This window comes from Eubalaena glacialis, chromosome 6, assembly GCF_028564815.1.
Source record: "Eubalaena glacialis isolate mEubGla1 chromosome 6, mEubGla1.1.hap2.+ XY, whole genome shotgun sequence".
Classification (NCBI taxonomy): domain Eukaryota; kingdom Metazoa; phylum Chordata; class Mammalia; order Artiodactyla; family Balaenidae; genus Eubalaena; species Eubalaena glacialis.
The window spans coordinates 67,229,049-67,255,689 of record NC_083721.1 but is presented as its reverse complement, the minus strand read 5'-3'; the positions used below and the strand labels follow the sequence as shown (position 1 = coordinate 67,255,689).

Genomic DNA, 26,641 nt, shown 5'->3' with positions numbered 1-26,641 from the left:
AGAGCCTCTTGTGGTACTGGAGTGTTAGGATGTTTTTCATCTTGGTTTAAAAACCACTCGAAATCAATTTTAGGTAATTAATGTATTAGATCTATTTCAGAGAGCAAAATAGGATAGCTTATAATATTAAATTTGGGGACTTTTCATTTAGTTTCCAGGATTCTCTTTGAATCCTGTGTGGATGTTGCCTGAGGATGGAGTAACTCTTGCAAAGTGTGCAGGTTAAAATGTTGACTTTTCTGTTACCATATAGGTCAACCTAACGTTTTAAAAGTTGTAGATCAGTGCTAATTATGTGTTTTTGACAACCCTGACTTTAAGGACATTTTGGAAGAAAGGGGAGCAATTAACCGTTTGTTGGAGTGCTAGTGTTCTAAGGGACCCCTTTTCAAATGAGAGATATGTAAGAAATTATAGTCCTTGGCCTGAAAAGCTTGTCAGTTGTTGAGACAGGTTATAGGTCAAAATGTGAAAACAATATCATGATGGCTGCAAGATTATAAATGCAAACAGAATGCTTCGTTCAGAGGGACAAGAAATGAAGGGATGAGGTAGCGGGCCAGAGAGAGAAGACTTCTGTAGAGGTGTGTTTTAAGACAGATGTTAAAGGAGGCAATAACTTGAATTGACAGAGAAGCATAGAGGATTCTAGATGGAAGGAATGGACAGACGCACAGAGGTAGTGATTTTTGTATTTTTGTATTTATAAAGCAGGTTAGTAAATCTGAATGAAAGGGGCCTAAATAGGAAAATAAGAAGAGATGGAATTTGAGAAACGAGTTAACTGATGGAGGGCAAAGGGGGCCTGTAAGTTTGGTTGAGATTCAAGAGAGATTGGTATTTACTGTAGGTTGCTGAACGAAATATTTGAAGATGATTTGGGCAGCTGAGTTGATGGGTTAGAAACAAGACATCAGAGCCATTTTAGGAAGTAGTAGGGTATGTCATGAAGAATGAGAGAATATAAAGTGTGAAAATGAGATGAAAACACATTTGCGAGACAGCATGAATGAAGAACTGGCAGGGCTTTGGATTGGATTGAAGGGGAATATTTGGGAAGGAGTCAGGAGTTAAAAATAAATTCTGATGTTACTGGTCTGGAAGATTTGACCACCAAGTTATATTGTTGATTGTAATGGGAAAGTTGAGAAAGTGCTGAGATAAGAGGGTAGTTGGGTTCACTTTTTAAAAATTTAATATACAATAGGTTTTCTTGAAATTCAGAGGCAGCAGTTGGTTACTGGCAATGATATTTAACTTTACAGTCTTGAACTGTTTCTAATTTTTCTGAACCCAAAACTGTCAGATTTATTTTCAGGAGTAGTAAACTGAAGGTTTTTATTTATATGCATTCCATTTAAAGTCCTAAAAAAGAAAATAATTTTTTATGTAGATTCAAAAACCTCACACTTGAAACCTAGTTATTACCAGATGGTAATTTATTTGAAAACAATGAAAATATTTTTTGGGCTAAACTGTGACATAAAATTTTTAGGTATTTTATACAGCCTTTAATTTAATCTTCGGTACATGCTTAAAACTAGTTTTTCAAAAATAATGGTTATTCTTAAGTAAACCTTGCGTTTAAAATAATGGTAATATGCAGACTCCAGCAGAAATTAAAAGTTGATTTTATAACAAGTATTTTTTGCCTTTTTTTGTTGAGCTAAGTTTAAAACAGTATATTTGAATTTTCTTTTTGGCTGCATTGGGTCTTCGTTGCTGCGCGTGGGCTTTCTCTAGTTGCGGTGCACGGGCTTCTCATTGCGGAGGCTTCTCTTGTTGCAGAGCTCGGGCTCTAGGTGCTCGGGCTTCAGTAGTTCTGGTGTGTGGGCTCAGTAGTTGTGGCTCGTGGGCTCTAGAGCACAGGCTCAGTAGTTGTGGCTCATGGGCTTAGTTGCTCCGCAGCATGGGGGATCCTCCCAGACCAGGGCTCAAAGCCGTGTCCCCTGCATTGGCAAGCGGATTCTTAACCACTGTGCCACCAGGGAAGTCCCTGAATTTTTTTTTTTTTTTTTACTCACTATGGTGAACCCAATTTTTTTGTCCTCATCCATATTCGTGTTATTAAATAAATGTAAATAGTTATGAAGTTCTTCTGTAGAATCACATGATATTTTACTCAAAATAGAGAAAGTAAGGGACTGTCTATGGTGATTTTTGGTTAAAATATTAGTAATAAATCTTTTTGATAAACTATTAGTGAAAATTTAGCTAGTTGTCTAGCTAAGTCAAGGAGAAGTTATTTCCTCATACAAAACTTTTTTAGATCAATTTTTTTTTAGTGAAGTGAATAATTAATAGTAGTTGCATATTACTGTGCAGTATTTAGTTGTATGGCAACTAAAACCAAAGAGCAGGTGGCAACTTAGAGTTTCTGTATTCCCGAGGGAATTTAATCTCTTTGTGACATATAAAAATCAGGTTATTAGAATTTAACCAATTTCTAGATTATTCATTGTGGAAGAGAGCTCATGTGTGAAACTGAAAACCAGACTTTTATTTTCATTGTTTCCCAACCAGACCTTTCCAGAGTTGTTAAAAAAACTAGACCTTCATGCTCTCTTGTTACATGCACCTCTAGAATGCTAATTGTGAAATGACTTTAAGGCACAGGTACTAAGAAAAAACTTCAAGGGAACCCAGAGGTTCACAAATCAATTTATGACTGTTTGGGAATTGCATTTAGAAAATGAGGCGACATCTTCTCATTTCACTTGCATAGTTCAGCTGAAAATCAGTATATACTTGTACCCTGTGCGGTCTGCCCCTTGTTTTGGACTTAGGTTGCTGGTGTGAGATACTGTTTCGGAGAAACAGCAAGGCTGGGGAAGCCAGAGTTTCTTAAGTGTCAGCAGCAGATCCTGAGACCAAGGGAGCTCTGTTTTTGTGTGTGCATTATGTGTAGAGAAGGCTGTGAAACATGCATGTGCCACAGTTCCATACATTTAATAACTCTCATGGGATTGTGGGACAGGGGTGGGATTGGGCAGGCTGTGGGATTGTGGTGTCTCTTGTGATGCTCCACCCCGCAATAGGAGAATGGAGGGGCAGAGCACGTGGGTGTGATGGGATTATATGCTGGTACTAACAGAACCAACCTGATTTCCCAGATATTGTTCTACTAAGAACATAATCAGCATGAGTAAATGAATTTATTGGAATGTTTAGCATCATTTTCTAGCCTATTTTTTGGGGGGAGGGGTTGGAGGGGATAGTATGGAGAGGGAACCTTGCATGATTGCAAGGATAGAAGCATTTTCATGGTTCACTGGTTTTAAAGTAGAGGTTGCAATCTTTGCTTCTATCTTGGGTTGTACAAATCATCCTTGGTTATATAAATTGTCTTTGACCTTGGTTGAGTGCGATGTAGAAATGTATATTTATATGAAGACCTGTGTGAATAAAACAGCAAGGAAAAACTGACAGAGTTAAAGGAGAACAATTTGTTTTCCCAAGTTTCTTACCATTAAATTGATAAAATAAAGGGATATTTATTCTATTCTATTTATTATTGAGTTTTTATTCTAGTTTTTTTAAAAAATGAGTTAATATTCAGCATGTGATGGACATTAAGTAAATTATTTCAGTTTATGCTCATGTCTGTAGTATACTTGGTCTGAAACAAGATACAGAGACACAACTTTGTAGATTTGGATTCTTAGTTTATGATCTCCTTTCTCACTTTTGCTTATGTTTTGGGGAGAAAGGTGTACTTTCAAAGCGTGTGCAAGTTGGAATTCTGTAAATGGTTGAATCTTATATTTTTGTATTGAATAGTTTCTTAGAAGCATTTTAGTGTGATCATATTGAGGCAATGATGTTTTGGTTATTTCGAAACTAATTTTGCCAAACGAGGTTTTCCTTTTGTCTCCAGGATACCATGGCCAACAATGGCATGAATATGAACCTTTAATGTGTTCCTTTATTTTTTATTTTTTTATTTTTTAATAAATTTATTTATTTAATTTATTTATTTTTAGCTGCGTTGGGTCTTCATTGCTGCGTGCAGGCTTTCTCTAGTTGTGGCGAGCGGGGGCTACTCTTGGTTGCGGTGCACGGGCTTCTCACTGCGGTGGCTTCTCTTGTTGCGGAGCACAGGCTCTAGGCTCGCGGGCTCAGTAGTTGTGGCGCACAGGCTTAGTTGCTCCGTGGCATGTGGGATCTTCCTGGACCAGGGCTCGAACCCATGTCCCTTGCATTGGCAGACAGATTCTTAACCACTGCGCCACCCAGGAAGCCCACGTGTTCCTTTATTAATATAGTTTGGAGTTGTTAATTTCTTGATTGTCCTTTCAAATCAATTTAATGATGAAAAGTAAACATTCCTGACAAACGAGGCACTATTTTCCTAGAAACTTGTATTTTATTTATTTTTAAAATTTTAAACATTTTTTTGGCTGCACTACGCGGCTTGTGGGATCTGAGTTCCTGGACCAGGGATTGAACCCGGGCCACGGCAGTGAAAGCCCGGAATCCTAACCACTAGGCCACTAGCAAACTCCCATAGAAACTTGTATTTTAGATGGTGGTGTAATTTAAATGAACTTACAGTCCTAGAATTGAATAAGCATGCCCTAACGCCATAGAGATGGTAGGTAGGCAGGCAAAAATATTGGTAACATTGGTGCAAAGCAGTAACATTAATACTACATTTTTTCATTACCATTAATTGTATCATGTTGAATTCCTTGGCTTAGGAAGCCAAAAATAAGTAGGTTGCTTTAATAGAAAGGGGCTGTGAATCATAACGTGATTGACTTGTGATATGTCTGTTGAATGTTTATTAAATGCTAATAAGCAATCTGCCAAATTCTTTACATGCAACAGCTCATTTTAATCATTACAACTCTACAAAGTAGCTAATACTATTATCTCCACCTTATAGATAGGTAAATGACATTTAGAGAAGGGAAGCAACTTGTCCAAGATTACCTGATTAGAAGATTGCTCTGCTAGAATTCAAATACAGGCATTCTTATTCTAGAGCTCTTGCTCTTTATTGTATATTTTATAGAGAATGGATTGCTGTTGCCTTAACACTTGGATTCCATAGATAAGCTAAAGTGCCTTTTCTTTTAGGATAGTCTTTCATTGATAACTTAGCAGTGACTGTGTAAGACTTTCATGATTAGTCTGCTTTTGAAATTAGTTTCAGGCATGCTTGTTAGCAAATATAGTATTTAATTACTTATAGTTATATTGGAAAAAATTCTCAATTCTTTTTAAGATTTCAGAGAAAACTTGTTAAGACAAACATTGAAAATGAAAATGTTAGGGCTTATGTCAGCACAAAAAGAAAAATAAGTAGTGTATGGTATTTTTTTGTTTAATGTTCAGTTGGAGCACTGGTTTTTATTGAAAAGTACTGATTGATCGTAAGTAAATCTGGTGTATTTATATTTCCAGGTAATATTAGAATGTGATTCTCCAAATTAGCCATTATTAAGGATTATTTCTCTCCATCTCTTCCTATAGGTTGTGAAATATTTTAAGTGTTCTACTCTTTTTTTTAATATTTGACAGCAAACTTCGTGAAATTTTATTATATGTACACAACCAATTAGTCAAGTATCTATCGGACACTTGTTATGTCTGGAACTGTGAGCCTTCAGGTTGTTGTTGTACTTGTTGTTAAAGAATAACAGCTATGCATCAATGTGCAGTTGGGTTATTTGGAACATCACCTTTTTGGAATTCGTTGGTATTTGACAATCAGGAAGTGAACCAAAAAGGCTCCTGAGCAGCTAAAATCCTCACACAAATGGTGCATGCTCTTTCCTCATAGGTTATTTTTTGGCTTTTATTTAGAGTTCTTTTCTTATTCTTTAACACATAGTTCTAAGTCATTCACTTGTCTTTTTTTTTTTTTTTAAACTGCAAATTAGAAGGGAGTGAATTACACTGATATTAAGCATTACACCTTCTAAAAAGTATAGACAGTTCAGGAAAACAAGCATATTGGGATTACTTAGTGTAGCCTCACACAACCCCAGGGGAAATCACTCTGATAATTGTTCAAAATTTTGGTCTAGAGAAGGTTAAATTATACTAACTTCACTCTCTCAAAAGGACGGGAGGCAGGAAGGTCTCTTCTGGGTAGCTGGAGTTCTCAACTTCTCACTGCATTAAACAGTCTCTAATTTCTTGGTTACCTGAAGTGATGAGGAAGAAAACCGGGTCATCTCTGTCTAGTTGACCAATTCCAGTTGGCTTTCAGTGATACGGATGAAGGTACTAAAGTCTTCAGTATGCTAGCCCAGAGTATCATTTCCAACTCTTTCTTCCATTGCCCATGTATGTATATTACTCAGCAACAGCATTTTATCCGATTTAAGATTTGTTGTCTTATTTTTTCTTCTGTGGTATATATGGAGTTGCTGTTTGGATTTTGACATGCCCATACCTTTGTGGAATGCTTAGAAGGCACTGCATGGAATCATTTAAGCTTTCTTATGAATTATGATTAGCTGTTAGAGAGTCACTTTACCAAATACACTTATGGCCTCTATAATGAGAATCGAAAAGGTGGGTATCTTAATTGTTGACCTGAAGAAAAAGGACGATCATGACAAAGTACTTTTTTCTCTTTTGGAGGTCTAAGAAATTTTTAGGGGCTTAATTGACTAATATAAGTGAGAAGATGTTTCAGATTTCTTTCTAAGGAAGGCTAACCTATCTTTTAAAAATGTGACTCCCTCTACTTCCCCTTATTCCGTAAAATCAGTTAATTCTTTTTAATTGATTAACCACTTTCTTCATGATCTGTGTGGAAGTTATTGAGTTGAGTCGAGTTGCTAATCCTAGACTTTTGAATTCGTAAAGGCAGCACCTGGAGAATTGGAGTGCTGGAGTAATGCCTGGCATCAGACTGACGGTATTGTAGGTGCATTTGCTGTCTTACTGGAATTTCAGAGCTTTCGCACTTTACACATTATTTAAACTCTGAAGGGAAGAGGGAAGCTTTGAGTTGGTAGGGTTTCAATAATAATAATAAATTATATGTATATATGTATATCATATTTATGTAATGTATAGTAACAATCACAATAATAATATAAATTGGATGCTGTATGATAGACAATTCCATGTTTGTCTTATTTACATATTTTGCTTTTAAAAATGGAATTTATTCAGATGATTCAAAATTTAAAAGTATTCAGTGATGTCTTCCTCCTCCTCCTGCTCTGTAACGACCAGTCCTCTTTCCTGGAGACAGCATTCCAATTTCTTAAGTATCCTTCCATAGATATTCTGAATCTTTACAGGTTATTTCTGCTATGAAATTACATTTTGTGTATACAGACCTAAATTAACACTGGCTTTAGCATAAGAGTGTTAGAATTAAGACAAAATTTAAATCAGTTATTCTAGAAAATTGCTGTTGTTTTTCATCCTAGTAGATTACTAAACCCTTATTTTTTGAATACGAGTTGGATGGGGAGTAAATACAAAGATGAGAGAGTGCTTCTCTTGGTAATAAGAGGTAAAATGATAATAGGCATAACCAATGAACGCTTAGTGGCACATTTAAAATATTTGCCACTCTTCGTGTATTTGAGAAATGATCTATAAGGTCAAGTAGATATTATGTGTGTTCTTGCTGGAAATAGCTGTTTATTTCATGGTAAAGAAAAAGATAAAAGATAATTGATATTTTCCTTTAACTTTCCATTTTTTGAACATCTTAGATGAGAAAACCTGTTCTCTTGAGAGATCAGAGGCGCAGAGTGCGTCAATGTCAATGAAGCCTGTGCCTTTTACCTCTTTAAGAGCGCATGGTTTCATTCTGCTCCTAAACCAAGCATTCCTTAGTCTTAAAAAATTAAAAAAAAATTTTTTTTATTAAGTAATACACTCCATCATATGATTTAAAGAAATCAAATAGTGCAGAAAGTCTCAATATAGAAGCATAACTCCTCTCCCTCATTTCTGTTTCTCAGAGACAACCTTAACTATGACAGCTATTTCCTCTAGTAGTTTTATCATAATTTTAATTAGTGTACTATTTGTATATGTCTTAAAATTATTTTTAGATATTATTTATTGTCATCACCATCTCCCTTTTACTATCTTACTAATGTAATTATACCACCATTTTTAGTTAAATAATTATTTATTTAAATTATTATTCAGATCAGTACTCAGTATCTAGACATTAAGGTGAATAGTGTACAATGATTACATTTCCTTTTAAAAACTGCATTATTGAGATATAATTCACATACCATAAAATTCATTAATTTAAGGTGTACAGTTCAGTGGTTTCCAGTACTCACAGAGTGATGCAACCATCACCACAATCTAATTTTAGAACATTTTTAATCACCCCCAAAAGAAACCCTGTATCCATTAGTAGTCATTCCTCATAGTTCCCTTCATTCCAGCTCCAGGCAACTACTAATCTACTCTCTGTCTCTATGGATTAGCCTATGCTTGACATTTCATATAAATGGAATCATAAAATATGTGGCCTTTTGTGACTGGCTTCTTTTACTTCATATAATGTCTTATAGGTTCATCCATGTTGTAGCATTTATCAGTACTTCATTACTTTTTATTGCTGAATAATATTCCATTGTATGGAAATGCCACCATTTGTTTACCTGTTCATCAGTCAGTGGACATTTGGATAGTTTCTACTTTTTTGGCTATTATGAATTATGCTGATATGAACATTTGTGAACAAGTTTTTGTGTGGACATATATTTTCAGATCTTTTGGGTGTATACTTAGGAGTGGAATTGCTAGGTCATATGGTAACTGTTTAATATTTTAAAGAATTACCAAACTGTTTCAGAAGTGACAATCACATTTCCTTTGCTTTCAACTTTTTTTTACACTTTTTTGTTGCCATTTTCTTTCTCTTGCACAGCTTGCAATGATCACAGTCTTCTTTTTTTTCCCCTCAAATTTTATTAAGCATTCTCTAGATTCTGCCCTACCCTCCATTCTTTTCCTGGAGTGCTGTCCTACTGGGACCTGGCCTGGTTGTTCTCCAGGCCTCTGCTGTACAGCTGTCATCCTCTAACTTCTCTTTAGGGTCCACTGTCCTATTTCCTGGATCCCATCTCTTTGCATCCCTGAGTAGTTCTTATCTAACATAGTCTCATGACATCAGCTAGCAGTGCCTGGAGTATTAACTGTTTGGTAAATGTATCTGGAAAAGTTTTTAGTTGGTTGTTTTTTCCACATTTGCTCCAAAAGGGTAGTTAAGAAGCTGACACACTTTTTTGGCAGGTGTCTCACCTTTTCAGTATCTAGACACTGAGGCAAGATGTTTGGAAGGTTACTTAGTATCATTGTGATCAAGTGATTACCATGCCAACATGAAGCAACAACATGAAGCAAGTACAGAAATCTGAACAATATAAATGTTAAGTAGTTGTTTAAACCAGACCTATTCAATAGAAATATAATGGAAGCCACAAATGTGAGTCACATATGTAATTTAAAATTTTCTAGGAGTCACATTAAAAAGAGTAAAAAGACAGGTGAACTTAATCTTAAGAATATATTTTATTTAAAGCAGTGTATCCAAAATATGTCAACACGTAATGAATATAAAATTTACTGATAAATTTTGCCACCTTTTTTGAGTACTGAATCTTCACAACCTAGTGGATATTTTACTCTTAATAGCATATACTAATTTGTAGTAGCCACATTTTAAGTGCTTAATAGCCACATGTTGAGCAGTACAGGTTTAGAATTTTCCAGGAATTACGTTATTGTGTAATATTGTTGTCAATCTGCCTAATCATATATATATATATATATTTTTTTTTTTTTCTAAAGGAACAGATAAGGTGTATGTAGTTTAAAAACACTTCATTGATTTGTCTCATTGCTTTGTTTTGTTTTTAGTCATGTCTTCAGTTTATTTTGAAATTTACACCACATTAAAGGAGGTTGAGAGATTTATGTTCTTCAGACACGTCCTTGGTATAGGAGGTAATGATTTTTTCCCCATATTTTAGCACACTTAAAAAGTATATTTAAAAAAAAAAAGTATATTAAAATTCTTATTGGTATATTTGTTAGATGTTGTTATTGCCATGATTGTCCTGGTCCCAGTGAGATCTTATTAGTCTAAATATTCTGTCATAAATTCTCTCCCCTTGCTGTTTCAAAGACCCACCGAGCTTTCAGAGTCTCATACGCCACCTCTACTACTTAGTCTTCCTCGCCCTTTACTCCAAGGCATGAAATGCACTTGCATGTAACTCCTGTAGCACAATCACTCCTCTTATGTGCTGCCTTGTATTCTAATTAACTTGTTTTGTCTCTTTCTAGGTGATTATAAATTCAAGTATGGCAAAAATGGTATTTTACTCACCTTTGTATTTCCTGTAGTGTGGAGCACAGTGCTTTCTATAGTGGGTTACTTAATACATATTTGAGTTGAAAGCAATTTATCATGGTAGTTACATGTATACTATACATGATAGTATTAGAGTTTCCAGGTCATCAAACTGTCACTGATGTTTCTAGAAACATTTAAGTTGTTTTTTTTTTTTTTTTTAATTAATTAATTAATTTATTTATTTTTGGCTGTGTTGGGTCTTCGTTTCTGTGCGAGGGCTTTCTCTAGTTGCGGCGAATGGGGGCCACTCTTCATCGCAGTGCGCGGGCCTTTCACTGTCGCGGCCTCTCTTGTTGCGGGGCACAGGCTCCAGACGCACAGGTTCAGTAGTTGTGGCTCACGGGCCTAGTTGCTCCGCGGCATGTGGGATCTTCCCAGACCAGGGCTCGAACCCGTGTCCCCTGCATTGGCAGGCAGATTCTCAACCACTGCGCCACCAGGAAAGCCCAACATTTAAGTTTTGATACAAGAAATTAAGTTATAAAGTTAAACCTGGGTTTTTATTTAAACACAAAGGAACAATAGTAGGGAAAGGAAAGAGACACAGAGATACAGACACTTGTGTTATACTGTGTGCTTAGCACAGAGGGGTGTGAACTCTGGATGGATGGCTGAATGAAAGAACTCAGGTGCTAGGTTGCACTGGTTGGTAAGCACAATACCTTTGAAACATTGAGCCTGTCCAGCTAGTACAATACCCCCAAGCCTTCCAGGAGTTTATTTGGAGAGGGTGAGGGTAGAAGAGAGATTTAGAATAATGAAAAGTGATAAATCAGTTTCCTTATTTTTACCAAGTAGCTTATTCTGCAAGAGACAAAGTAAACAGACTATTTAAATATGAACAGGCCCTTTCACCATGGATGTACTTAGACATAATTGTATTGTGGGGATTTATGAAAACTTTAATTTTTACAGGGCTTCTTTTTGTGTCTCTCGGATAGTGTTTGTTTGTCTGATATACTAGTGTATATTAGTATATCAATTCAAGAGCTTTCCCAGAGAAAGTAAAATATTAATAAGCAATTAGGGTTCTCTTCACTAAATAATCCAACTTCTTAAATAGCTGTAAAATTTGGCTTTCTGTATTGGGTTTTGAGAAATCATGATGTCAGGATAATAATTTGGTTTTTACTGAGCAACATTGTATCTGCTTCTTTGACTAATTGTATACATTGTGAGATGTTTGACTGACCTAGGGCATGATTCTTAGAAGAGATTTATTTTATTTTCTCTGTAAGTAGCAAATGCTTGCTGTGCCATTGAAACCTAAGAGGAGTTACTAAAGAACAAAGCATAATTCTATTTAAATTCGTTGAACATCAGGGATAACCTTTATTGAGAGAGTTTTGAGACTTTACAGTATATATTTACCTCCTGTCAATTTACGGAAAGTTAAAGAATGGCTGTGCACTTTCAAAGGATAGTGGAAATGTTCTAGTATTTTATTTCTGCTATAGTGGAGAATGAGTACTTAGTAAGAAACAAAGGAACTGTGTGTCATGACTTCTAAAGTAGGAGTAGGTGGGCCAGTTCCTGGGGTCCTTAGAAAAGAAAGATCCCCAGAGGCAGAAGATTCTCTGACTCCACTGTCTTGTATATGGCATCAATATAAATTGTACAGCTTGTCAACTATCATTATTAATTTAAGAGTAAGATATTGTTTAAAAATGTAGCTTTACTTTATGTCCCAATTAACAACAACAACATATTTTTTTTTCTTATATATACCTGGGAAAGCCTATGTACTTTCTAAAGTTTAGGGAAGAGGTAAGAAATGCTGCTGTTGACCAGAGGAGTGAGGGTTGGGGAAAAAGTTAATTAGAAAAAAGATTGTGGTTATGATGAGTATTGAGTTTCCCTAGATGCTATGATGGTAGCCCATATCTTAGAGCTAGAATAATTCAGATGTAGCTACTGTTTGAGTGTTTACTGTGTGCCAAGGACTGATATTTCATATAACTTTCATAATGCTTTGAGGTAGTATTCTCCCCATTTAATGGATAATGGAGTTAAAAATATTTTAATTGATATATTCAGGATCTCACAACTAGTAGGGAATAGGCCCAGCATGTTGAACTCAGGCCGCCAGACTTTAAATAAAAGACAAAAGGTTTTTCAGTACTTACTATGTCATTGCACTATACTAAGCAATTTATTTCTATCTTATTTAATCTTTACCACAATCTGGTAAGGCAAATACAATTTACAAATGAGGAAACTGATGCTTAGAGGGCATTACACAGCCAGCAAATTTTGTAGCCATACTTTGAATTTGTTCTTTTAACTGCTGCACTATGTGACCTTTATAATTTGGAAAGAAAATAGGAAGATTCTGGGAAATTGGTTGAACTAAGGTTTCTTAGGGTAGGGCTTTGGAACTTTTACTTTTTATTAATGTTGCTTACCAAGAAGAAAGTAAATTGTCAGCCATATACAAGTAAAGTTAAATTGTTTTATCCTTTTGAAGTAAAAATTTTAAGAGCAAATACCTTGCTTTAAAATTAATGCAGCCTGTCTATGAAATAGTGGCTATAAGAGATGGGTAACAAATATAGTTGAAATCCATATTGCAAAGTCAGTTATGAGCCAGATCCCATTATCATTGAGGAAATTGAGGCTTAGGTTAGGTAACTTTTGCCAAGGTTTCAGAACCAGCAGATGGCAGAGCTTGGATTCCAACCAAGGTAATTTAATCTAGAACTCTTTTCTTAACTACTTTACTGTCCTAAGAGAATGTGAATGATGTGCAAAAATGGAGCCTTGCTACCTCTGGTAACTTGAAGACACCGATTTTGAGTTTGACACATCATAGCTTGACTCAAGGCAAGCATTAGACTTCACCCACCTGCTTCCATCCTTATTGTTTCCTGAGGTCACTTGTCTCAATAATTTTTTAAAAATTAATTAATTAACTTATTTATTTGGCTGCATTGGGTCTTAGTTGTGGCGTGTGAAGTCTTAGTTGCGGCATGTGGGATCTAGTTCCCTGACCAGGGATTGAACCCAGGCCCCCTGCATTGGGAGGGTGGAGTCTTAGCCACTGGACCACCAGGGAAGTCCCTCAATAATTTTTGTTGTTGCTTTGCATTATTGTTGCACATGAAGATCCTCTTTATCTAGTTGATGCTTAATAAATGTTGAATGTTGAAAAATAAATCAGAAATTTAAAGCAGTGAGTCTTGAGCATAGAGACCAAATTTTAATATATCAGTTCATAATCATGTTTTTCTCTCTAAGTAGTATTTTTGTAGCTTTTGAGGGTAGTTAAATATTAATTTAAAAGGTTGACTTATAGTTTTCATGACTTGGAGTAAATTTTCTGTGCTTCTGAGGAAATTTTCTTAGTTGATAAGTGTTTTAAGTGTCAGATTACAATAAAATCCTGTGATGATACAAAATTCAGATGCAGTATAATTGGCTCCCATTCTCTGTACTGCCTTTTTCTCTACAGGTGAGGCCAGATACACATTATGTTTGTAGTAATTTAGTTTATGTCCTACAGTTCTGGTAAATGAAAACTGATATGTGAACTTTTTATTCCCTGTCTCCTCTACTCTGTAACTGGAAGACTAGTGGAAAAATACTGTTTTCTGTTAACAATGCAGTAACAAGCCCTGTTAGATTTTTCAGACCACACTTATAAGAGGACATCTGGGTTTTAATGTATAATAGTTTATAAATGGAGTATTCATATATCCACAAGGCACTTACTTGCCAGCTCAGCTATCCAGAATGCAGGCAGGAACTAGATAGTGGATAAAAATGAACACTGAGAGCCGAAAGAGCTATCATTTGAAGCAAAGTTTCATTTTGTTTTTTAACCTATGTAAAATCCTTTGGTCAGCATTTCCTACACTAGTTCCTTTAAGCAATGTTATGCTGTAATAAATATTCTGTGGATAAAGAAGTTTAGGAAATGCTGCTTATAGGGTCCCTCTAAGGGTTGGTGTTCGTTGGATCACACTTTGGAGTCTTTGCCTTAGGTATTTGGGTCTTGCTTTTATTTTAGAAGAGAAGGGAGGGGAACCAACATTTAAAGAGCATTACTGGGCTTCCCTGGTGGCGCAGTGGTTGAGAATCTGCCTGCCAATGCAGGGGACACGGGTTCGAGCCCTGGTCTGGGCGGGTCCCACATGCCGCGGAGCAACTGGGCCCGTGAGCCACAACTACTGAGCCTGCGCGTCTGGAGCCTGTGCTCTGCAACAAGAGGGGCCGCGACGGTGAGAGGCCCGCGCACCGCGATGAGGAGTGGTCCCCGCTTGCCGCAGCTAGAGAGGGCCCTCGCGCAGAAACAAGGACCCAACACACCCAAAACTTAAATAAATAAATAAATAAATAAATAAATAAATAAATAAAATAAGAGAATTTAAAAAAAAATAAAAATAAAAATAAAGAGCATTACTGTACAGGACCTAGGTGATATCTCCATTTTACACACAAGGAACCTGAGGCCCTTCTGGAGGATAAAGAACACAAAACTAGCAACAGGGCAAAACTGGGAATGGATCCCTAATCTCTCTGATTCCTAAATCTTTGCTCTTTTGACTTTACTGTGCTACTATATAATTGTAATGAACTGCCCATTTGGGTTTTACACTTTAGAAACAGCAATTTAGCAATAATACTAGGAAAGAGACTAAGCTGCCCTACTTAGGGAAGAAGGAAAGGATAAATTTACTTACCTGACACATGGCCTGTGTCCTTTGCTTTGCATGGATGAATTACATGCTCCAGAGGGGAAGGTTTCAGAGAATACTGTGTAAATTAAAGTGCTTTTAGAGTGAGATTTGTTAGTATGTTTAGTTATGTATAGCTTTATGTCTATTTTTGACATTATAAGGCCAGAACCCCTTCTTTCATCAGGTATAGTGGGCTTAGACAAGTTACAAACTTTTTATAGCTTCATTTTCCTCATCAGGATGTGGTGATAATAATACCTACTTTTCTGGGTGATTGTGATGCTTAAAGGAGGTAATTATGCATGTAAGGTGTCTGGCACAGAGTAACCTTAGCTGCCATTATTATTAGTAGTAATAAAAGTAATTAAGGCTTAGGTGTAGATTGTTACCTCTCTGTATCCTGTTTTTTTGTTTTGTTTTGTTTCTTAATGGGCATGTGTAGGGTGGTCATAAGGAAAGCCTCCAAATCTTTTTAAACTTACTTGAGGAAAAATCATCACCATTTGCCTTATTAAATTACAGTCATACCTCGTCTTACTGTGCTTCGCTTTATTGCACTTTGCAGATACCACATTTTTTACAAACTGAAGGTTTGTGGCAACCCTGTGTTGTCAGATGATGGTTAGCATTTTTAGCAATAAAGTATTTTTTAGTTAAGGTGTATACATTGTTTTTTTGTAGATATAATGCTATTGCATACTTAATAGACTACAGTGTAGTGTAAACATAAGTTTTATGTGTGCTGGGAAACCAAAAAACTTGTGTGGCTCACTTTATTGTGATACTCACTTTATTGCGATGGTCTGGAACCGAACCTGCAATATCTCCGAGGTATGCCTATAATGAAAGTCCTATCTTGAGTATATTTTATAGGGCATTAAGAAAGTTACAGTTGCTGTTAGGCATCTGGCACTTTTTCAGTGAGTACTATTTATAATCAGCAGATGTTGACCTAGTGCCCATAAAGTTTTTGTTTGTTTTTAGTGTGAGATGTGTATTTTGAGTAGATCTAATGACTGTGTAGTCAGTCTTTTTTTAAAATTTTTATTTATTTTTGGCTGCATTGGGTCTTCGTTGCATGCGGGCTTTTCTCTAGTTGCGGTGAGCGGGGGCTACTCTTTGTTGTGGTGCGTGGGCTTCTCATTGTCATGGCTTCTCTTGTTGTGCAGCACAGGCTCTAGGCGCCCGGGCTTCAGTAGTTGTGGCACATGGGCTCAGTAGTTGTGGCTCTTGGGCTGTAGAGCACAGGCTCAGTAGCTGTGGCACACGGGCTTAGTTGCTCCGCGGCATGTGGGATCTTCCTGGACCAGGGCTCGAACCCGTGTCTCTTGCATTGGCAGGCAGATTCTTAACCACTGCGCCACCAGGGAAGTCCCTAGTCAGTCTTTTTTTTTTTTTTTTTTTTTTAATTTTATTTATTTATTTATTTATTTATTTATGGCTGTGTTGGGTCTTCGTTTCTGTGCGAGGACTTTTTCCAGTTGCGGCAAGCGGGGGCCACTCCTCATCGCGGTGCGCGGGCCTCTCACTATCGCGGCCTCTCTCGTTGCGGAGCACAGGCTCCAGGCGCGCAGGCTCAGTAGTTGTGGCTCACGGGCCTAGTTGCTCCGCGGCATGTGGGATCTTCCCAGGCCAGGGCTCGAACCCGTGTCCCCTGCATTGGCAGGCAGACTCTCAACCACTGCGCCACCAGGGAAGCCCCCTAGTCAGTCTTTTTATACTGCATATTTTTCTCCTGAAAACTGTTTTCAGGCTAGTCTGTATGCAGTGACAGTTTGGTTTGTATTTGACCATTAGTTATTAAATGTTTAACTATGGTGGGCAAACCAGATTACTATGGAATGTGAAGATTTTTTTCTCCCAACTTGGATGTCTATAGTCTTGCTCAGTAGAGTTAAATAGTCTGAGGTGCCCTCTGAAAATTTGGAAAACTGTTTAGAGCCTTTCAAAACCACTAAGACTATTAACTGTGGATTGAGTTAAGCAGAGTATGGTATTTTTCTTCCTTCAGTTTTTATTTCTCTTCAGTTCTGAGGAAGTGGGGGAGAGAGCCTCCCCACCACCGCCCTGAAAAAATTTTTTTTTTCCCTAAATTTTTATTTCCTGCTTTGAAATAGCCAAGATCTTTGGGGGCTCTAAGAACACCAGTATTCACAGCTTGAGGCAGAGTGATTTTCATGGGAAACCTTTTCTTATAAAATAAAATACTCTTTGTCCTTGTCAGGACATTTTTAAAGGAACAGCTAGTAGCAGCACCTCACTACCTTGTCACTAACTAGGGTGAAGGAAGAGAAGAATGAGTCACAGTTTCATTCTTTTTCCTATTCTGCTTCTCTTCTCTCTTTCCCTTTCCACTTAGCTGTTTATTGACACTGAAAAAGTTTGCCAACCCTGATCTAGATCACTCTATCTGATGGTGGTGATATTTTTTTATTCCTTTTGTTTTATTTGCTGGAGCTCTTCTATAAAAAAGAACTTCTTTACTTCAATCAATTGTATGATTATTCTGAGGAACAGTAGAATAAATGCCTGATTCTTTTCCTAGTATTTGATAGAGGTGGCCAGTGAGGATTTTGTTTGTTTTGTTTTCTTTAAGAATCAATATGAACCCCAGATTTTGGATATGTTTGTTATAATCCATTGTAGTTATTCTTTTTAATTCTCAAATTGTCTCATCTTTAGCTAGTGGGAGCCCCTTCATCTTGGCTCCTGTGTTCCTCGAGAAAACCTCAATAATCTTCGGTAGCCCGGTTTTCCAGCATAAAAAGATGTTCCAGGCTCATCTTGTACATCACCTGTCTCGGATCTAGAACCAGTTATTTCTCTAAGGGGTTTTGATTCCTTTTAGTGTAAGATTATATTTAAAGACCATCATCCTGAGTCTTTGTTGCTATGGTTGTGTTGTTTGTAGGCCCTTTTATTGGACAGAGCTAGGGGGTGTGGTGTGTATGTGTGTGATTTTTTTTTTTTTTTTTGTGGTAAAATAAACAATGTAAAATTGACCATTTCTGTTTTAAAGTGTACAATTCAGTGACATTAAGTACATTCACAGTATTGTTTATCGATCGCCACTATCTAGTTCCTGAACTTTTTCATACTCCAAAAGGAAATCCTATATTCATTAAGTGGTCACTCTGCATTCCTACCTCTCCCCAGACCCTGGCACTAATCTGCTTTCTGACTATGGATTTGCTTGTTCTGGATGGTTCATAAGTAGAATCATACAACATGTGGTCTTTGTGTCTGGCCTCTTTCACTCAGCATAGGTGTTTTCAAGGTTCATCCATGTTGTAGCATGTATCAGTATTCCATTCTTTCTTATGGCTGAATAACATTCCATTGTATGGATATACCACATTTTGTTTATTCAGTTGATGGATGTTTGGGTTGTTTCCAGATTTTGGCTATTGTGAAGAGTGCTGTGGTGAATGTGTATGAATTTTTTTTGAACACTTTTCAGTTTTCTTGGGTGTTTACTGAGGAACTGCCAGTTTTCCACAGTGGGTGCCTCATTTTATATTTCCACCAGCAGTGTATGAGGGTTCTAATTTTTCCACATCTTCTCCAACACTTGTTATTTTCCATGTTTTGATAATGGCCATCCTAGTTGGTATGAAGTGGTGTCTCATTGTGATTTTGATTTGCATTTCCCTAATGACTAATGATGTTGAGCATCTTTTGATGGGCTTGTTGGCCATATGTATATCTTCTTTGGAGAAATGTCTATTCAACTCCTTTTCCCATTTTTTCTTTTTGTTGTTGGGTTGTAAGGCTTCTTTATATATTCTGGATACTAGACCCTTACCAGATACATGATTTGAAAATACATTCTGCCATTGTGTGGGTAATCTTTTCACTCTCTTGACAGTGTACTTAGACGCACAGAAGTTTTAAATTTTGATGAAGTTGAATGTACCTGCTTTTTTCCTTCTCGTGCTTTTGGTGTCATATCTGAAAAAGTGTTCCCAAATCCAAAATCATGAAGTTTTACCCATATGTTTTCTTCTAAGGATTTTATATTTTATTTCTTATATTTAGGTCTCTGAACCATTTTTGAGTTAATTTTTATATATGGTGTGAAGTAAGGGTCCAGTTGTCCAAGTTCGATGTGTTGAAGAGCCTGTTCTTTTCCCATTGAAGTGTCTTGGCATCCTTGTTGATTATCAGTTGACTATATAGATGCATGGGTTTATTTGTGGGGTCTCAGTTCTGTTCCATTGATCTGTATTTCTGTCTTTATGTCAGTACTACACTATCTTGATTACTCTAGCTTTGTAGTAAGTTTTGATACTGGGAAGTTTAGGTAGTCTAACTTAGTTTTTTAAAAAGATTATTTTGGCTATTCAGAATCCTTTTCAATTTCATTTGAATTTTAGAATCTTCTGTAGATTGCTTTGGGTAGTATTGACGTTTTAATATTAAGTGTTCTGATCTATGAACATGGCATGTCTTTCCATTTATTTAAGTATTCTTTAATTTCTTTCAGTAACTTTTGTAGTTTTCAAGGCTTATACCTCCTTGGTTAAATTTATTCATAAGTGGTATTTTATGCTATTAAATTGAAATTTTTAATGCTATTGTAAACTGAACTGTTTCTTAATCTTTTCAGAGTGTTCATTTGCTTAGTGTATAAAAATTTGAATGATTTTTGTGTTGATCTTATATTCTGCAACTTTGCTTAGTCTGTTGTATGATTATTTAAATGCAAAAATACACTAACACAACACTGTAAAGCAGCTATACTCCAATAAAAATTTAAAAAATAAATCAATAAAAATTTTAAAAAGTAAAAAAAAAAGAAAAGAAAATACACCATGAGTTCATACTAATATTTCTAAGTCGGATTTTGTTTCCAGTTTAAGGGTTTAGGATTATAAGATTTTCCCTTTAACTTTTTTAAGATTTATATTTATAGCTCTTTTCTTTTACGCTGAAAGTCTTGGAGAGTAATGAATTACTTGCCATGTTACTTATATATACATATGTGTATTAGTATTATTATTTTGAGCTTATTTTAGAAAATGGTTGCTGAAAACAATTGCCAGTCCCACCACCGCCGGGGTGGCTTCGTTATTCTCACAGTGGCGGAGTCCTCGGCCACTTCTCTGCACTATGTCAGGTGGCTTCCTGAAGGCGCTGCCCAGCGACTCCTACGTCGAGCTGAGCCAGTACCGGGACCAGCACTTCTGGGTCTCATTCCTTTAGAAAGTTCCACATCATAACCATCATGAATTACAAGCATCCTGCAAGATTCAAACAGTGAACGGATTCAACTTTTGCTGTTGTTTATCTCTGCAGTCTAAAGCCTATAGCTTCATTTAGGTAGTAGTAAGATACTGTCTTGTAGAATTTCTACAGTGTTTCCTGAATGGGTGACAATGAAGAACAGGAAAAATTACTGAAGAAAAGCTGTACATTGTATGTTGGAAATCTTTCCTCTTATACAACTGAAGAACAAATCTATGAACTCTTAAGCAAAAGTGGTGACATAAAGAAAATCATCATGGGCCTGGATAAAAATGAAGAAAACAGGGTTCTGCTTTGTGGAATACTATTCAAGACCAGATGCAGAAAATGCCATGCGGTACATAAATGGAACTTGTCCAGATGACCAGATCATTCGCACAGACTGGGACGCAGGCTTTAAGGAGGGCAGGCAGCATGGCCGTGGGTGTTCTGGGGGCCAGGTACGAGATGGGTATCGTCAGGACTATGATGCTGGGAGAGGAGGCTATGGAAAACTGGCCCAAAACCAGTGAGTGGTGAGAGCCCCATCATGAAAAACTCACTCCTTTGGCCTGTTGAATTTGACTTGTGTTACCCAAGGTCTGCGAACCTGCCCATTTTTACCAAGCTTTAATCAATGTCTCTACTGAGCTGGAAGCCTCTTCATGGTTTTCCACTTAAAAATTATTAAAGGACAGAATCCAGAAGAATGCCTTTAATTCTGTAGTCTTAGCATCTTGGTCGTGTGTCAGATTACCAGAATGATTTCAGTTACCAGGTCAAAAATTGTGTTCCTTAGCAACAGACGTATAATGTTGATCTATCAGCCAAAACACACTTAGGAAGATTAGAAAAAAAATTTTTAAGTGTTTACCATATTTGCATCTAAGTAGGTTCATGGTCTACCTTGGGGCCTGGAATTACTATTTTTAAAATTTTAAGTTTGCATGAGATAAAGTTTAGTAAGTGGAGTTTTGCTATGTAATATAGCTTTACTCTAAATTAGGAATAGATGTTTGATAACTGAATTTTTTTCTGTGTTGAATTTTAACCTCTAAAGGCAAATTTAAGAGTCAAGGGAACCTCCTAAATAGTTGGTAAGCCTTAGACAGTTGCAGGGGACACCACCTCTTATGTGCTTTATATATCAGGAAATTAGGTCAGGACTTGAAGGGTATTTTTACTAAACACATTTTTCAAAATATGTGTTTTAGGTAACGCTAAGAAAACCAAGGGTCTGTATTACAGGGAACCTCAACTTCTGTAAGGGCAAGGGGGGACGCTGTCAGTAGGAAATGGGGAGGAAATATCAGGAGATGTGAGTTAAACCATTGCCTTGACATGATGAAGGTTGCTGTGAGAGCCATCAGGTCTTTTTTTTCATTTTCAAACTGATCTTGGGAATTGAGTGGGGTTTGTTTTTTGTTTTTGTTTTTAAATGAGCTTAAAGATCAAGAGAATGCTTAACAAAAACAAAATCAGAAATGTTTCCCTCGGGAAATGTTTTGGCTCCTTCTCATACTGAAGTCTGTCTTGTTTTTTCCCTAACTGTGCTGAGTTTCAGAGCCTGGGTAGTGAGCTGGTGGTCTCTACAGACAAGGGAGTCTGGAAGATTTATTTTGCATTTGTAAGGCAAGAGAATTTCTCTAATATAATGTGAACTATTGCTCGTTTTAAACTGGTAGTCTAGTATAATTTTCCCTGACGTAAGTGATATTTTTTCATCTAGCAACAGAGTATCTCCTAATTTCCAGTAGTTTGTGAAGCTGGGGCTGAAGTATCTCAATGTGAACATCTTTCATGTTACAGTAAGTATGTTTTCTCAAATTTAAATTGGCTGTTTGAACTTTAAAAGATATCTCTAAATTAGTTGTAAGTATTTAGGAAAACATTTGCAAATATCTAACTTAATGAGGACATACAATTCATTATTAAAATCTTTTGACGCTGTAGTTTGAATTAATGTATTTTATATTTTGCAGTAAAACGTAACTCAGATTTCTGTAGGCCTTAAAACCACAGACAGTGGTTCCTATTTGAATTGTCTTCTGTAACAGATTTCAATAAAATTGGACCAACTTAAAAAAAAAAAGAATTCTTACAAATTCTACTAGGGATTTATAGTCAAACTACTGTTTTAAAATCATTTGAAATAATTGCTCTCTAAGCCACCCATTTGATACATAGTTTGGTTTATTCATTTTGCTGTCAGTTTTTGGGAATAATCTGTTTTCATTTTGATTTACTTTTGATTACTTTTATAATTATGTAATACATTTTCATGGTTCCAGAACCAAAACTACAATATGTAGTCAGAAAAATCTAGCCTCTATCCTCTCCTTCCCCCATAAGTGACCATTTTTATTAGTTTTTCATTGTTTACAAAAAATGTATATATACTTAGTCATATTTCTCTTTCTTTCTTAGATAAAACTTACACTTTATTTAGCACCTTGTATTTCTTTCTACTTAACAGAAATCCTGGAAATCACTCATAGTATAGGGAGCTCTTCCTTACTGCTTTTTAAACCTGCCTAACACTCTGATTTTTTAATTCAAGCAGTTCCATACTGATTACATTAATGTACATAGAGAAATTTTGATGGGACCAAGTTCCTGGTTCTTCTTCTGGCACTGAAACTTCAAAGTATTTTATTTTTTATTTATGGAATAAAGATATTATTTTACCACAAATACTCAAACAGTATAGAAGTGTATACAATAAAATTTGTAAAGTTGTCTCTGATTCCCATATGCTCAGTTTCCCTTTATTCCTATCTCCAGAAATTACTACTAGTAAGTTAGTTCAAGATATTTTTCTACAAGTGTATAGCATTTAATATACTACAAATAGTTTTTAAACAAAATGGGGATCATATCATGAATATTCTGTAACTTGATTTCTTCAATGTAATATTATCAATTGAGCTTTAAATTTGGATAATGAAAAAGATTCGTGAGTATAACTAAGACTTAAAAAATGATTTTGAGACTTTTTTTCTTCTCTTTCATTAACACTAGTCAATAATTTTTTTGTGTGTATGTGTATATAACTTACTAAGTTTTCTGTATTGTAATTTTTGCTCTAAAATCCAGAAAGTAGTGTGTGTAGCTATATCCCTCTTTACTTTCTTCTTAGACTCAAACTTACATTTGGAAAGAAATTGAGAAAATTTTATTGTATTCTATTGTGGCTTAACACTCACTAAAAGGAAATCTAAATAAAGTCAGTATACCTGTTAACCACCAGTGAGCTCCATAAAAACAGGAAAAAACCTGCCTATCCTGTTTATTACTGGGTCCCTAGCACCTAGGACAGCGACTGGTTCCCTATTCTTCTTACTCTCTATTTGTTTTATTTTCACCATTAATTATAAATGGATCATGTTCTGTATCCTTTTTTCATTTGTTAATATATCATGGAAAGTGTCCTTGTCGATACTTAAGTATCTGCTTCATTCTTTTAAGTGAATGTATTAATGGAGATACTATATATTACATAATTAGGTGGTTTTAAAGACTTTAATTTGAACCCTCCTCACCCCCCCAGACTTTGGTACTAGTGTTCTGTTTTTAAAATATTAGAGGAAGATACTAAGTTGAGGATTATATTGGAACGAACTTGTATAACTCCCTTTCTTAAAGTGTATAACATAAGCAAATGTTTATGTAGAATGGCAGTGTGCATTAACGTGCTTTAAACAAATCTAATATATGAGTATTCTGATGATGAATATTAGAGTCATTCACTTTAAAAAATTTTGATAAGCAATTCACATAATGAGAACTAAAAATAGTTAACATGTGAAAAAAGTGTTCAATTTAGTATAATTGGTGAAATACAAAAATAGAATGAGGCAAAATTGTACCCCTTCCTCCCCAGTGAAATTGGCAAAGATTAGAAAGATCATATTTAGTTGGTGACAAGAGTTTTGGGAGTTGTGTTGCAGAAGGAAAGTAAATTTATGTATTCTTTTTGGAGGGCAGTTTGGAGAGTTTCAGAAGTTCTAATTCTGGGACTTTAAGGAAAAAAATTAAGGCTATGCTCATAAATTTAATTTTACATGAATGTTTATCAAAAATTTAATCCTGGGATTAATAACAATAATACTACTTAAATAGTGCTTCATCCATGCCATACATTTATTTAATCCTTTCTACAATCCTATAGTATTTATACAGTAGGATTAAAAATGATGATGTACAAGAATATTTAACATAGAAATAAGTTCATGATAAGAATGAGTGAAAACAGCACATTGCAAAGGAGTATGTGCAGTGTGATTGCATTAACTGCAACAAAATAGAGAAAACTGAGAATATTCTCCAAATGTTTATACTTACGCTTATAACCCTTTATTGTACAGTTATTATACAGTTACAATCCTGTTGTTCAAATATGTTACCTTTATTCTTTTTGCTATCTTAATTTTTCTAAGTTTTTCTACAGTGAACATATATTGTCTAACAAGAAACCTGTTATTTTGTAAAATGTTCTTTGATTTTGCAAAAGGGTTTGCTGCAGGATTCCTGAACAGTAAATTCTCTAAGTACCTTTAAAGTAGAAATCCATTAGTAACTAACTTTTGGTGAACACATAAAATAGGGATTAAAATGAAGTGTAGTCTTTGACTTCTGTTAATTTGATGGTGTTTTCTAGGGATTAGAAATGGAAAGAGGAGGAAGTTAAGTGAAGCATATAAAGTTTGAAGCCTGACAATGGCAAAATGACGAAGTCTTTTAGATGTTAGTTTTGTGGTTGCTGGCAGTGAAGCTTTATCATAAATAAAAGAAAGAAAGAAAGACGGGGGAAGGGGAGAAAGAAGGAAAGAAGGAAATAGAAAGGGACTTGCTATATTTTTGCTTGCTGTATTTTCATGGTATTATAATCAGGTATTTTCTCTTTTCCAGTAGGAATTTAGTAATTCTTTTTTTAAAATTTTATTTCATTATATCTTTCATTTTATTATTTATTTATTTATTTATTTATTTATTTAATTTTGGCTGCGTTGGGTCTTTGTTGTTCCACGCGGGCTTTCTCTAGTTGCGGCGGGCGGCGAGCGGGGGCTGCTCTTTGTTGCGATGCGCGGGCTTCTTATGGCAGTGGCTTCTCTTGTTGCGGAGCACGGGCTCTAGGCACGCGGGCTTCAGTAGTTGTGGCACGCGGGCTCAGTAGTTGTGGCTCGTGGGCTCTAGAGCTCAGGCTCAGTAGTTGTGGCGCATGGGCTTAGTTGCTCCGCGGCATGTGGGATCTTCCCGGACCAGGGCTCGAACCCGTGTCCCCTGCATTGGCAGGCAGATTCTTAACCACTGCGCCACCAGGGAAGTCCAGTAATTCTTATAATTATTTTTTCTCCTCCTTAAAAATTGGTTTCTTTCAAATCTTCTGAGTCTTATAGTTTCAGTTTTGTTCCTACCCTTTTCAGGAATTAAGAAAATTAGTTCACCAGGTTGCTGCTTATGAATCTGATCTATGTAGGACTAGAACTTGTGCTAGTTTTACTTAGCTTCATCTTTAAGACCTTGTTAAAATGTTTTTCTCAGTCAGGCCTTCTTTGCCCCTTATTTTAAAAATTGTAGCTGCTCCCCAATTCTGCACTTTCCATTCCCCTCCTCTGCACTTTTTTTTTTAAATTAATTAATTAATTTATTTATGACTGTGTTGGGTCTTCGTTTCTGTGTGAGGGCTTTCTTCTAGTTGTGGCAAGCAGGGGCCACTCTTCATTGCGGTGCACGGGCCTCTCACTATCGTGGCCTCTCTTGTTGCGGAGCACAGGCTCCACACGCGCAGGCTCAGTAATTGTGGCTCATGGGCCCAGTTGCTCCGCGGCATGTGGGATCTTCCCAGACCAGGGCTCGAACCCATGTCCCCTGCATTGGCAGGCAGATTCTCAACCACTGTGCCACCAGGGAAGCCCTGCACTTTTTTTTTAAAACATTTATCACCTTGTTATATTTAATTTATTTTGTTTGTGTCTGCTCTTCCCTCCTCCCCTGTTTAAAATGAAAGTTACAGGGAGTGGGCAGATTTTTGTTTCTTTAGTGCCTTGTGTATTTCCAGAGTGCAAAGCAATGCCTGGATAATAGGATTTCAGTAAATATTTTTTGAACAGTGAATAGAGGGTACTCAGTATTTGTGGAATGATTGGATGTTTTATTTAGTTGATGGAGGTGAAATTCTAAGTGTTTACAGTTCAGGATTCCATAGTTGTTTTGTATTGTGGTGTTTCATTGTCAGTCTAGTAATAGAATTAAATTTATTGACAAGTTGAAATTTCTGAATTTATTTCTAAATAATTCCAGAACAGGGATTATTCTTTATTAATTTAACTTTTATGATATTGTTTATTAACTTTTGCTAAGTGAATAC

The 26,641-nt window shown here is 36.1% G+C and overlaps 1 protein-coding gene and 1 pseudogene across 3 annotated transcripts in view; both read left to right on the top strand.

Annotated features, from left to right (window-relative positions):
- GSK3B (glycogen synthase kinase 3 beta) overlaps positions 1-26,641 on the top strand; it is a 194,936-nt gene that overhangs the window by 2,796 nt on the left and 165,499 nt on the right. The gene's annotated exons all lie outside the window — the stretch shown is intronic.
- Positions 20,158-20,857, top strand: LOC133093351 (nuclear cap-binding protein subunit 2-like; annotated as a pseudogene).